At 47.2% G+C, this 14,712-nt stretch overlaps 1 protein-coding gene across 1 annotated transcript in view; it reads right to left on the bottom strand.

The window, feature by feature from the left end:
- Positions 1-14,005, bottom strand: part of KCNE2 (potassium voltage-gated channel subfamily E regulatory subunit 2) — a 171,419-nt gene extending 157,414 nt beyond the window's left edge. The window contains exon 1 of the mRNA XM_059064481.2: positions 13,986-14,005. The gene's annotated coding sequence lies outside the window, so the exon portion shown is untranslated. The remainder of the gene's footprint in view (positions 1-13,985) is intronic.
- Positions 14,006-14,712: the final 707 nt, after the last annotated feature.

Below are 14,712 nucleotides of genomic sequence, written 5' to 3'. Positions count from 1 at the left end.
TCACCAGCCAGGGGATTCTGGGTCATTATGATTAATGTGACTTCATTTTTTCCAAAGACCGGTGAAGCCTGGGAAAATTAGTGTATATATATATATTTACTATATATATGTGTGTGTGTATGTTTATTTATATAGTATATAAATATAAAGTATATTTTAAATATGAAATTGGATCATACCATGATTTGATTGGTAAACTGTTTTCTTTGTTTAACAAGACCTCATATTTTTTTCTTGTAGATGAAGAGATACTATAGCAATGGTTTTCAAATGCTAGAGACTAGTGAAGGTGCTTCAGGGCCGCACAGAAGGGAGAGTAGATTTTGCAGGTGGAAGAGAAGATATGAGTTCCCACCCTCGGTGCACCCAGAATAGTCTACTTTTCCAGTTCTGGATACTAGGATCCTATGAAAGCCTGAATGTTCAAAGGAGGAGGTGTCCACTACTAGAAATCGTTTGAAACCACAGTTCAACATGATTTTGTCATATGGCACTTCATTGCGTGGATAAATGATAAGGTATTAACCAAAGCTCCCTTTTTGGACAGTTAGGTTGCATGTAAGTTAGGAGTTGTGTTCAGATGCAAATATCACATTCCTGAGACACCACAACTTAAAAACAAATTAGGATTTTTTTCCTCATATAACGACAAATCTGGACGGAGAAAGTGCTGACATCAGGTTAGTGGGGGATGAGTCTCCAAAATCCCATCAGAGGTCCAGGCAAGATAAAAGGGGGGAGGGGAGCAGAAGTCATAGGTCAGAAGGGGGTTGGCAACCGAGTTGATTCCCCTCATAAAGAGCTTTCCTGGAGATGCCTCTGAATGATGCCTGCTTACATTGCACTGTCCACCACTATTTGCAAAGAGTCCAGAAAACACTTTTAGCTAAGCACCTCACTCCTCCCCCCAAAACTGGGGTTCTGTGACTAAGGAAGAAGACGAGAACAACAACTAAACCACTGTCTGAAAATCCTTTTGGCTATATATCCTTGAAGCTACATCACAACCTAAATTTTAACAAGATCAAGTCACAGAAATGAAATTGGTCCCTTAGAGAACAATTCTGTGGATTGTTCTAAAACTTCCCAGTGAAGGTATTAGTAACAAAAGTAATGAAGATATTGGGTTTCCCTGGTGGCGCAGTGGTTGAGAATCCACCTGCCGATGCAGGGGACACGGGTTCGTGCCCCGGTCCGGGAAGATCCCACGTGCCACGGAGCGGCTGGGCCCGTGAGCCACGGCCGCTGAGCCTGCGCGTCCGGAGCCTGTGCCCCGCAACGGGAGAGGCCACAGCATTGAGAGGCCCGCGTACCGCAACAAACAAACATTTTTCACAATTAGGAAAAGCAATCATGAAGAAATTTTGCTTATTAAAGTAGCAAAGATTCAAAATAGAAAGAAATTATACCAATACCTTTGTTCCTTTTTTTTTTTTTTTTCTTTGCGGTATGCGAGCAGGCTCAGCGGCCATGGCTCACGGGCCCAGGCGCTCCGCGGCACGTGGGATCTTCCCAGACCGGGGCACGAACCCGCGACCCCTGCATCGGCAGGCGGACTCTCAACCACTGCGCCACCAGGGAAGCCCGTAAAAAATGTTTTTAAACAACGGAAGCATCCTGTTTCCATCCTTATCAACGTGACCTGAATGCTCTGGAGCAGTGCTTCTTACGTTTTAATGTGTGTACAAATTACCCGGGATCTTATTAAAATGCAGGTTCTTATGCGACAGGATTGGGGTCAGCTGAGAATCTGCATCACTAAGAAGCTCTCAGATGATGAAGTGCTGTTGGTCCACAGAACTCACTTTGAGTAGTGAGTTCCTAGTCGCCCCAGCATTGCAATTTCATCATAAGGCAGAATACATCTGTATTGTTGAGTAAGAAGAGCTCTCTTCCCTTAGCAGAGAAGGGTCAGGACCAAACATCTCCAGTGGAGATTTGGTCCCCAAGTCAAATCTACACGCATACACTGCTGCAGAGGGAATAACTCAGTTCTGCTCAATTCAACAGGGGGTTTCTGAGTGAGCTGGGAGGTCCCCGGGAAAAGTGAGGGCTGCCTTAAACAGGTTAAAGTCTGAGCGGGCTGGGGGCAGGGTGAGAGGGGGTAGGGCGGATAAGAAACTCAATCACCTCTGCAGTTCTTGTCCAAACAGAGACCCAGAGACTGGAACAGCCCAGAGCAAAACCCAAGAGCGCCGCTGGTGGGCACCTGGGGATATAGTGGCAAGACATTACGGCAGGCAGGATCGGCTGTTAAAATACGAATTTAAGCCTGGTTCCCTTCTTCCCCACCCACACCCATTTCCCGCTGGTAGCCAAGCTTCAGGCTTCCTGGCTTCGGGGATAGGGGCCAGTTGAAAAGATTCTTCCCTGCTTTTGTAAAAGCTAAACCCCTGGATGAGATGATGCCGAGGGCCTGGAGGATAAGAGGAGGAAGAAAACGCGGGAGAAGGAATCCAGAGCAGCGGGGCCGTGCATGCAGGAGCTGCGGGGGTCTGGGGAGGCGATGACACGTCAGAGGTCCTGGAGGGCGTGGTCAGAGGGGTGGCCCCAGGCACCCCTACCCAGATCCCTGTCCCTGTGGATGCAGCTGAACCGCAGGGTCTGAAGGACCCAGTGCCAAAGCAGTGAGGGTGGGGTGGGGTGGGTGAAGGGGATGGGAAGGGAGCTTTTGGGGGCCTTACCTCTGTCTATACTCCTTACCCTGAAGCCTACTTTGCTGGATCCTAAGATAGCCACACGAGCTTTCTATGTACGCTTTGAATTTGCAAGGTACATAAGTACCCTTTTCATCAATGAGAAACCAAAATATGGGTGAGAAACATTCCCTAGATTACAGGTTGAGGTCACAAGAGTACAGTTCCCATGGTTACTGGATAACCTGCATTTCCAGCCAGGTGACCAATGTGGGACCTTTCAACCTGGGAAGAGTGTGTGTTTGTGTGTGTGTGTGTGTGTGTGTGTGTGTCCTGCCAGGTGGGCTTAGCCCTCACAATGCCTGTTTCCCTAATAGGACCTGAAACCAGTGAAGCCCCATCCCAGGGACACGAGTGCGCTTCAGTGGCCCTTATGCCTGACGAATATCACAGCACCATCTGCAGACACAAGAGACCCAGGATCCCAGGAAACACAGTCGAGAGACAGCTTCCATGTCTCAAGCTCAGGAGCTCTTGGCCCTGGCACCTTACAAGCTTCCACCTGAGAAGATTTTTGAAATGCTCGTGCCCAGGCCCCATTCCCAGGTGATTCTAGTCCGTTGATCTGAGGTGGGGCTAGGCATCTGCATTTTCTTTTAGGTGATCTCAATTTGAATCAATATTTTTAAAGGCCACCTAGGTTCATCTAGTGTGCAATGAGACCCCTTTGCAGGCTGCAAATATTCCAGAAGGGAACCGGGTAGAAAGCCACCAGTTTTATACAGCCAGGTATATGCTATTCTGTGCTGTTACCAATGACACCAGGGCTGGCTGGCTTGAAGGCCAACTCTACCGAGATGGAATGTGACCAGGCAGTGCCAGGGCCATCCCGGCCGGCTTGGGAACAGCATCTGACATTGAGGCTCCCCGTGGGAGAGGATCACAGCTACAACACATGGAACAGGAGCCCCGCTTGCCCCTCAGCAAATAATTAGGGCGGAACAACAGCATTACTTGATATCTATCTCCAAGGTCAATGTGAATGAATAGATCTCTTTGCTTGGTTTCTTTCCTCAAAGCAAATGTTTCAGTCGTCTTCATTTCCCCCTCGATTCAGAGTACATTGTCCAGCACATTTGAGTTACTCTGAAAACAAGCTTGTATGTGGGTATCATGGAAATAAAACCACTTCCATGAGACAGCGTTTCTTGTTCAACCCCCCTTATAAGAGCTTACTAAACAGGCAGAGGAAAAAGCAGTGATTTTCAAAGTATGAAAAACTACCCATTATTCATTAGAGGGAAGCTGGTGGAAGTCAGGAGCTTTGGGCTTCAGGCAGAACTAGAGTTTGAGGCTAATTTTCTAAATGGAAAATGCTCTTTTCTTCTTGGCTGCTCACAGCAACGAGTTCCCGGTATGAAGCCCAAAGCAGACCTTTTGAAAATGATACTGTTCTAGGACTAAGGGGTTGGGACAGAGAGGTTTTCAAAGGATGAGAACTTTCTTCTGTCCTCTTGGCCAAACTGAATCCCATCCACTTATTCCAGGATCCCTGCATCCATTGTCCTCAGGTGCGAAGCTGCCAGATGTCAGGAATTCAAACCAAAGCTCCCTGCTTGCAGGCGCCGGGTCCCATCTCCTCTCCCATCTTTGCAGTATGGGTCCCAGCCCTTCCTATCCAGCCATCCTTCTCTGCCACCAGCCTCTAGGCTCCTGCAGAACCAGAGGTAGGTGTGTGAGGGGAGTTGCATGCCTCACGGGGGTGCACCACCATCCATCCATCCATTTCCTGCAGAAGTGTCAACACAAACATGCTTGGGGTGGGAGGCTGGAGAAAGGGGGAGGGTCAGAGGATTGTGCAGAGGGAGCTTGCGGCTGCTGAAGCCCAGAACAGAATTCCCCTCGGCTACCTAGAAACAGCAGTCAAAGGCCACAGTTGCCGCCTCCTGAACCTTTGACCGCTTGATAAGAGCAGTTGAAGATGATGAAACATTCCTGCACCAAATCTGCCCTTCAATGAACAGTCAGGATACATCTTCTAGGTTTAACAGCTCAACTGCCAGCATGGACATTGTAAAGGCAAGAGGGGGCGGGGGCAGAACCCGAGTTCTCCTTCAGTCTGAGACAAGGCTGGCTTGATAAAACAGAAAGCCTTGACAGAGAACGGACTGAGTACTCACTAAGTGACAGCGGTATCAAGGCTATGATACATTGAATGGCCTTGGAGATTACATCCACTAACAAAGACAATGAGAGTTTGTCCTCGCCTACACAGAAATTCTACTAGTCAGATATCCATGTCCCACTTGGGACTCAAGTTTTTCAGAGAGTGATTTTATTCTCCAGCATCCTTTCCCTGTATTTACTGTGTGTGTCCAGGTGGGAAGTTGGGACGTGTGATTCCTCCCCTGTTGCACTGTTTTCTGTAGCTGGAATTTACAGTGTGGAATTTAAAGAGCAAAAAAGTTGCCGTGGCTCCTTTGTAAGGCTGGTACTCAGGGGCAGATCTTTCTGCATAAAAAGAGGACTTGAGGGCTTCCCTGGTGGCGCAGTGGTTGAGAGTCCGCCTGCCGATGCAGGGGACACGGGTTCGTGCCCCGGTCCGGGAAGATCCCACGTGCCGCGGAGCGGCTGGGCCCGTGAGCCATGGCTGCTGAGCCTGCGCGTCCGGAGCCTGTGCTCCGCGACGGGAGAGGCCACAGCAGTGAGAGGCCCGCGTACCGCAAAAAAAAAAAAAAAAAAAAAAGGACTTTATGTCACGAGTCTGGAGATAAAAGACTCTAAGTGACCCAGCTTTGCCATCCATGGCTGCTAGGTGGATGCCTTGGGGATGAAAAGGCATGAGCAGACCTGGATTCTGATCTGTGTCCCAAAGTACATGTGAAGTGTGTTGCGTACATGTGTGTGCGTGGACGTGTGAACCTGCATGCACTCATGTTCACTTTCCAGGTGACAGTACCTGACCCACGCACCTCACAGGATTGTTTGGTAGGTCAAATAAGAAATGAGTAGCTGGGGGCCTCCTGAAAAATAGAAGCAAGATGAGATAGAGATGGAGATGGAGAGAGAGACATTATAAGGAATTGACTCCTGTGATTATAGAGGCTGACAAGCCACAAGACCTGCAGGCTGAGTTGGCAAGCTGGAGACCCAAGAATGCCCATGGTGTAGCTCTAGTGTAAGTCCAAAGGCCTGAGAACCAGGAGAGCCAGTGGTGAAGTTCCAGCCTGAAGGCCGGTAGGGTCAATACCCAGGAAGAGTTGATGTTTCAGTTCAGGTCCAAAGGCAGGACAGAGCTGATGTCCCAGCTCAAGCAGTCGGGCAGGAGGAGTTCTCTCTTACTCAGAGCAGGACCAGCCTCTTTATTCAGGCCTTCAGCTGATTGGATGAGGCCCATTCCTACCGGTGAGGGCACTCTTCTTACTCAGTCTACCGATTTAAATGTTGATCTCATGCAAAAACACCCGCTCAGAAACACTCAGAATAGTGTTTGACCAAATGTCTGGGCACCCCGTGGGCCAGTCAGGTTGACGCATAAAATGAACCATCACAATGGAGTAAAAGGCAGCATGAGTACTGAAAAGAATGCCCGTTTCTGGAGCCCAACAGCCCAAGGCCAAGCTCTAGCTTTGTTACTTGCTGGCTGTGTGGTTTGTAGGTTACTCGCATCTCTCCGGGGCTGCCTCCAATGCCTCTCTGGGAAGATGGGGGTAGTGAAAGAGTCAGCATATGTACGTACATGACACATAGCAGGCACCAAAGCATTAGCTGTTTTGGATGCAAAAAGGTACTTTTTAAAGGTTCGATTTGTCTTTTACATTTAATGTTTATTATTATTTTAGGCAAAAGAGACTGTTGGACATAGAACATATAGGAGGAAAAAGAGAGGCATTAATATCAAGAAAGAAAAATAACACAGACCTTGTCAGCACATCTTCACTGTTAAATTAGTAGGCCAGGATCTGGGGGTTTCAGGGAGACATCAGACCTACTAGACCGTGGGGCTCCTCTCCCTGAAGGGAAAATTCTTTATTTCCCCAAGAGGTTTGTGGGCTCATATTTACCATGGAGCCTAATGTTAGGGATGGCTGTGGTCTTTGCAGAGTATGTACATGTTTTACATGATATACGTAAGTGTTGGATGATAGGGAAACCTAATACATTTGGGACCTGATAGCATCATCCTCCATAAAAGCAAAATATTTTCCCATCCAGAAACTAAGCTGGAAAACCTCTCTCACAGTCGCTTTGGAGTTTAAAATCACAGTAATGGCTGCAAAGATGGCCTGTTGGTCCAGATAAGACCAGAGCCAACCTGACACCTCATTGCAGGATTGGTCCCTCTTCCAAAGTCCTGTTAAGCATGTGGGTGGTGTTAAAAGCATCCTTCTGGCAGCTAAAATGGACCAAGAGAATGGCCTAATGGTTAGAGAAAACCTAGATGGTACAGCAAGAAATGCAGTGGCTGGACCGGCCAGATGAGACTGCTTGGAGGGGGGGGCAGGACGGCTCTCACAGTGTGAGATGTTTGGGGTTTGGCAAACCCTAAGAAGCCGGCTGCCAAGCTCCACCACCCCTTGTCCCCCTGGTGTATTTCAAAGGAAATTAAATCCACATGTTTCTGATTTTTGACACTTAAAGCTCATCCAACGGTGGTTTTGCAAGAGTGATTTGGACACGAGAAGCCTAGAGACACTTTAATTATTGTTTTTTTCATTTTGAAATGCAGACCTGTATGCTTACATAATAAATGCCATGCCTACAAAATTGGAGTCCAGTTCTTCCTTACCAAAACTTTTTGTCCTGGGCCCACCAGAAACAGATAATTGGAGTCAACTAGAGAAGACAAACAGTGCCTTTAATATCCAATCTAGAAATCCACCTTGAATATGGCACTCTCAATGACCCCTTTTGACTGGGCTGCACTAGAACTGCCAAAGCTAAGAGTTCAAACATACAGGCACAGTGTGGACTGAGTCTATAGATTCAATTATTTCCTCAGACTCTGGCCAAGGGGACGAAAACCTAAATTCAAGATGGCGTCCATCATACGTCCTGGGAATCCGGGTGCAAGGATGTGGGGCATGAGGCCTCAGGGACAAGGAACCATCGCAAAGGTGTTCTGTGGAATGTTCTGAAATGTCCTGCCATGTCCCTGAATGTAACCTAGACAAGCAGCGACCCAAATTCTACACTTAGAAAGAATTCGTGTTTCTGGATGTGACATGTGACCTCTCCAAGTTCAGTCACCTGAAAACTACTGGCCAGAGAGATCCAGGACCAAAGAGTCCTCCTCTTCTGAGCCCGGGATTAATACTTTCGGTTTCTCCCATCTCTGCTTCTAGCCACTGCATGAAGCTTTTCCTGAAGATTCATCTCAGAGGCAGCCTCCTCCACTGCTCTGAGCTCTCCTGACCAAAGTCATGGCTTTATTCTCTCCGGCTGTTCCCACCTCTTTCCCCAGCCCTGGGTGGTCCACTGCTTGGTTGCCTGTTCACATGTTGGGCTCTGCCGTTGGAACCCCCCAGCCCCTAGCTCGGGGTCTGGTACAGGTAAGTGTGCCTTAAATCTGTGATGCATCAGGTGGTGAATGCTGAGATGAAGAAGAGCTTAGCCCTCCCCCGGGTCCTCTCTCCGCTCCTGCTGCTGGATTTCTCTGGACATGCAGGGTACACTTCTTGCTCCCTCTTGCCCAAGACCAGACTGCTGGCTCCCAGAGGCCAGGAACCGGCTCTGTCTCCCTCACCGTCTCCCCAGCACCTCGCCCTGAGAAATCGGTGCTTGTTCACTGACCAACTTCTCAGCCTAGAGCTGCATCCAGCCTTTGCCACCAAGACAGCTCATGTCTATGAACTGTAAACACTAAGAACAATGAGAGGGTTTTCAGATGCTTTGAAACCAGTACCCACTTGAATTCATTTGCAAGAGCTGCCATAACAACATACCACAGATGGATGGCTTAGAACAGAAGCAATGGATTGGCTCACCGTTCTGGAAGCCGGAAGTCTGAGATCAAGGTGTCCCCAGGGTTGGTTCCTTCTGAGGACCACAAGGAAGGTGCTGCCCCAGGCCTGTCCCTTAGCTTCTGGTGGTTTGCCGGACACCTTCGGCACCCCTTGCTTGTAGAAGATCACCCCAGTCTCTGCCTCTATCGTCACATGGCATTCTCCCAGTGTGCACGTCTGTCTCTGTCCCAATTTCCCCTTTTTATAAGGACACCAGTCATATAAGGATGTGGGTCCACCCAGATGACCTCATCTTAAGCTGGTCATCTACAAAGACCCTAATCTCCCAATAAGGTCACTTTCACAGGTACAAGGGTTAGGACTTCAACATCTTTTGGGGGAACACAATTCAACTTATAACATCACTCTTCGGGTAGAGGAATAAAAGGCAGCTTACCACTGACATTGAAGTGCGGTAGCTATTTATTTATAGTCCAAACTGGGATGTTCTATAAGAATGAAAGGGGGGCACCGCTGATACTTTTGCAGGGGAACAGGTATAAACCAGGGCTGCCCTAGGCACCACAGTCCGAGACTTACGGCCACCGTCTGCGGCCAGGCTCATGTCCAGCCTTTCCCAGGCAAGGATGCATTGTACCTTTACTTCAAATCCCTTTGTTTGTGTTCCCGGTGAGTCCAGTCTGTTTTATACACAGACACAGCAATACTGAGGGATTAGCTGTATTCCAGCTGTAGTTAATTCACTGTTTCCAGTTACCAAATGCAAGCCCAATCTCAGCAATTAATTTGGCCGGATTAAATCAGGCCTTCTTACACCTGTTCCCCTGTTTAATTAGGCTCTGATCTTCCCGGGGGATTGGAGGCACCGGGGACAATGACCTAAGCCTTATATTAGGAGGGCAGCGTCAGACACCCCGCCGTCCCCATAATGGGACACGCCTGAAACAGCTCCAGCCCTTCGGTCCAGAAATTCGCCTTGACAACTGTGATCCCCCCAGCATGGCGGGGGGAAACGATCCCTTCCTTTGTTACAGACTTCCTTTCACGTCCTCCCAAGGGAAGGAAACGCTCGCCCAGTGGTGTTTGTCTCTGAGGTAATTGCTGGACAGGAGTCAGCCAGTTGAAGCTGCCCAGTTAATTAACAGAGTCTGTTATGATTTATCAGGATAATGAGGTGGGGAACAAACACATCGATATTTTTCTCCCTCCCTGATATTTTGGCCTCTCTTCTTCCTTTTGGAAGATGACCTACCGTTAATGAGAAACGAGTCACTTATTGTCGGGGTGCAAACAGAGAGATAAATGACATCAGTAATTAAGTCTCAATCCCTCTTTGGTATACAGAGCCATTTGTCAGGCAATACTACTCAATTAATTAATTCGATTAGGGCTACCACACTTCCCCAAGTCCAGCCATTCAACCATCGGCCGGGATAATTTGTATGGTACAAACATAGAATGGTTAATAAATGGATATGGAACCCCCAAAGAAAGTACTGTAGCCACCGCAGGAAACCTAGCTAGAAGCATTTGATTTGAGGACATACCAGTAGTCAAGGCCTCTGGTCAGCCGCCCATCTGCGGCCAGAGAGGGAACAACATGACATGACATGTGATCATGGAGGGCCAATTCTAAGGACGATATGACGGGAGGGAACACGTCCAGAACAGGAGCTCCCAGACTGTGTGGTCAGTTTGCCTGTTTTCTGTCTTCTCTCTGCCCATCCATCTCTCACTGCTCACAAGTTAATTTTGTCTCCGTTGACGCTCGTGTTAATAAAAGACAAGCCCACATTCCCTTTGATTCCCTTACTCTTCCCCTCTCCTTTTCAACTCTTGCCAACTTGTCTCGGCATTCTTTATCTCCCTCCTCGTGAGAAATGTGACTTCAGAATAAGAGAAATTAACAGTCCAGAACCACGTTGAAGACAAATCTAACGAAAGGAAATAGTCTCATGACATTCTAAAGAGAAAGGCCAGCCACTCCGTCATAATCTTGACAAACCCCCGTTTACCTCTGCATCCGCCTCCAAATCAACCTTTCCTTCCACCGCCAGTATGAGCATAAAGAAAATACTATCCCTGTTTCATTTACTGCCTTATTCGGTTTTGATCGGTTTCTAATTCTACAGGTGCATCGCGACCTGCCCTGTTTCATTGTGATGCAGCAATATTTCAGCTGGATTCAGGATTAAATACGCTGGCATGGGAACATATCTATCACTCCCAGGAAGGCACCTCATATTCCAAGCAGCTGACTTCCCGAGTCCAGAACATAATCTGTAAGTTGGGTAGCTGCCTACACAGTCCTCACCCCTTTGTGATCTCTTGGCTAATCAAGTAATCTCGTGTTCCCTAAGCCCATTCTCTGGGAAGGAGTGTGAAATCAATATTGAAGACCACCAAAGTTCGAAAGCCGGGGTGTGAGGGGAAAGACCCGGGGCCGTGGTTTTCAATCGTGAGCCGGCATCAGAATCACTTGGAAGGCTTATCAGAACAGATTGCTGAAGATCTGGGGTGGGATCCAAGAAGTGGAATTTTTAACCTCCCTCATGTGGAAATGTGCCTTCAGAAAAAGACGGTCTCATCCAGGGGTCAGAAGTACTGTATTAGATCATACAGGTACAGGGAGGTAACAACAAATCTGGCTGATGCAAAGGCCACTCTTCCCTGGAAGGGATCACGACAGAAGCAAAGACGCCCTCCCTGACTGGGTCTCCTCCAGTTTCAGAGAATGTTTCTGCTCTGTTTGGTTTTGTTCTCTGCTTCTCCTCGATGTCACACATACAGCTGTTCAACAGGCTTGACAAGGCTTGGGGATCTTCTCCTACTGTTCTTCATGTAAGACTCAGGCACTCATGGACCCGTTAAAGCTGGATGGGGACCTGACAATTCTAATTTTACATGCCATGATTCCAGTGGCCATCTGGTGCAGGGTTTCCCAGACTTCTCTTTGAACCCCATTCACAGACATAGAGAACCCAACCAATCCCTTAGCAATTTGTCTTCTGTCTTCATTCTAGTGTATCCTAGCATCTTACTGTACCCCGGGTTCCCCACAGAAAGCAGAGCTTTTGTAAAGGAAAGTTACTTTGGAGAGTGATCCCAGCAGACAGGAGTCAAAGGCAGGAGGGAGGGAAGGGGGGAAGGGGGGAGATAAGGTGGCCATGTGATCCATCACATCTCTGGCGAGGACCCTCTAAGAAGCTGTGTAGAATGCACATCAGAATTTTCAGCCCGATGGAAGAAAAAGAGAAGCATTAACCCATAGACTCCTATTCCCTTTCGGAGCGTTGTCACATGAAGTGCTGACACCCTCACAACTTGCAGGTCGCACACACATGTATATCAGGATACCGTCCCAGAGAAGGCCAGGGCTGAAAGGGAGACACAGGGTGCAGCTGAAACAACGCACCGCCTGGTTACACCTGCACAAAGCTGGTTCCCCAGCAACGGCTGGCGTCAAAGGTGGGCCAGAAGGTGAGAGACATGCACAGAAGATGTCTAAGATGGTGTACCATCAAAAAGAAGAAACTAGGGCTTCCCTGGTGGCGCAGTGGTTGAGAATCCGCCTGCCGATGCAGGAGACACGGGTTCGTGCCCTGGTCCGGGAAGATCCCACATGCCGCGGAGCAACTAAGCCCGTGAGCCATGGCCACTAGGCCTGTGCGTCCGGAGCCTGTGCTCCGCAACGGGAGAGGCCACAACAGTGAGAGGCCCGCATACCGCAAAAAAAAAAAAAAAAGAAGAAACTAGGAGTCAAAAAAAAAAGTTTATACTTTATCCACATATATTATGAATCTCATATTAGTATAATCTTTAATATTCAGCATAAACATTTAATTAAATGTGAGGATTAACATTGGATTTCAAGAGTGTGTCTAAAACCCAGAAACCTTCCAGTGTGCCTACATGCCCTATTTCTAGAAACTTGTACCATTTCTGCACCCAGTGTCACTAGGAAACACTGACTAAACAGTACGTTTTATGATCACCATCAAGGCCATCAGATACAGGAGGAAGTCAATAAAAGAGTTACTTTGTGTTAGCTGTTTGACACTCACATTAAAATATAGGTTTGGAGCATCAAAACTTGCTTTCGTGACCTCATGCCTGAAATTCTTATATTTTGTGCTTAAAAAAATCAACTAGTTGCTATTTATAATCACTTCTGTATGACCGTTTGTTTTGATTAAGTGAAAACCACATTTAGACATAATTGTCACTGTCTTTTCTTTCTGTAACACTGTTGCTGAGGTCCAGGGGCCTCTTCAGAGGGGCAGATTTTGACGCAAAAAAGACCATCTTTAGATAAAGTGAACATTATCGTCAGGCAATTTACTGAATTATTAACGTGAATTTCAGCATGTGTTGCTAATGCTTCTAGTCTTTAACAAATGATCCATTCAGGATATGGACCAAAGAACATATGGCGAAGAATAAAGGCCATTGGAAACCGTATCAATACCTCCGTTAGAAGCCTTGGGGTGGGAGCGGGGGATTCAGCTCCCCGTGAAATCGGCCGAGGCCACTCCAGAGCGAGCATGCTCAGTCGAGCCCCCCTCCCTGCCGCGCATGTGTACATGATACCCACCAGCGGGCTCTGAGCTCGTTCTGAGATGAAAAATAGAAGTATTTACATACTTTCTAAAAACTTGCTCTCACTGAAATTTTCAAAAATATACAAAGTATTAGAATAATGGGCCCTCAAATACCTCACCCACCTCGATTATGGGCAACCTTAAATACGTTTTCTTTAAAAAAAAAAAAAAAAATTTAACAGGCATCATTTTTGCTTCTAAAGACAGGAAACCCGGGAAGATTTTCATGACCCCCTGAGGGTTTGTGACCTGCTGGTTCTTTGGTTCACTGACCTCGTTGAATTCTCTCTTTATACAAGGGAACGCTCTCCCATTCTCTCTGGCTATCTCTCATGCTTGCAGCCAATTAAGTGGACTCTGTCTATGATTTCAGCAATGGTGACATATAATCCCAGTGTTAAAGCATGGAATTTTCCAATGCAAGAAGCAGCAGAAAACGAAGACAGGAAACGTTGCCATGAGCAAAGGCTTCTCAACACAGTATCTCCAACTGCGCTACAAAGCAACCCAGCTTTTGGATGAAGAGTGAGGAGAAAAAAAAAAATCTGACAATGGAGTGATTGTTCTCCCTCCACAAGCAATCCTACTATTTCTAACCCCTCCATGAGCTGTGCTGGCAAAGGCAGACATCGCTTAGGTCTTCCTCAACTGCCCGGTAACCCCAAAGGCAAAGGGGAAGGGACCCATTGTTTCCAGGAAACCAAAATCCCACGGCAGGATCGGAGCCACCACGACCTTTCCTCTCCAAACAAAGAGGGGCGATGAGCAAGGCAGCTACTCACCTGTCTCATTTGTTCAAAGAACCCAAAGCCAGCAACATGGATCCGTTTCTTGCTTTTTGTCCAACCACTTGCCTACTACTAGAAAAACAACCGAGGTCTGCCAAGAATCTGCAATCTTCTGAATCTCAAAATAATGACTAGCCTATCCAGCGTTTCCATCCAAGGAATTGTTGGTTCCTATACAAGAAAACCCTTTGGGGTGAGAGTCAGGAGTCCAAGAAGGCATGTGGTTATTTTTTGCCACACTCTGGAAAGAAAGGGAAATCTATTTTTGACATCAGCTTTCAGATTTCAAATAACATCAGTCTGTAAAGCATACCTAATTTAAATGTTGATTCCAAATTTTACTTTAAGGTTTTTTGGTCTTCTCTAAGCGATTGCTTCAAGCGCAGACACACACACTCTCACACTTACATTCTCTTTTCTTGGCCTATCTGAGCAAAACTTTTAGAATGGGATAAGGCATTAACACCCCCATTTCCATCTGACAACTATCATCTTTAAAAAAATAACAATAAACAGGAGTGATCAAGTGGAGAGTTTGATTGCTTCATTCAGACTAGAACGCTTCTAAGTCTGGTCATGGCATTGGATGCTATGAGTCGTTAAAGACTATGTTTATGAGCTATGATGGGAAAACGAGATGCAGAGGGGTAAGAGGGAAGCAAAGGACTCATACAGTAGTTTTGGAATATTCCAGCAGGTGTGTGAGTCATTACATGTCAAC

The sequence above is a fragment of the Kogia breviceps genome, chromosome 5 (genome assembly GCF_026419965.1).
Source record: "Kogia breviceps isolate mKogBre1 chromosome 5, mKogBre1 haplotype 1, whole genome shotgun sequence".
In the NCBI taxonomy this organism is placed as follows: domain Eukaryota; kingdom Metazoa; phylum Chordata; class Mammalia; order Artiodactyla; family Physeteridae; genus Kogia; species Kogia breviceps.
Note: the sequence above shows the minus strand (reverse complement) of the source record. Positions and strands in the feature narration are given on the sequence as shown.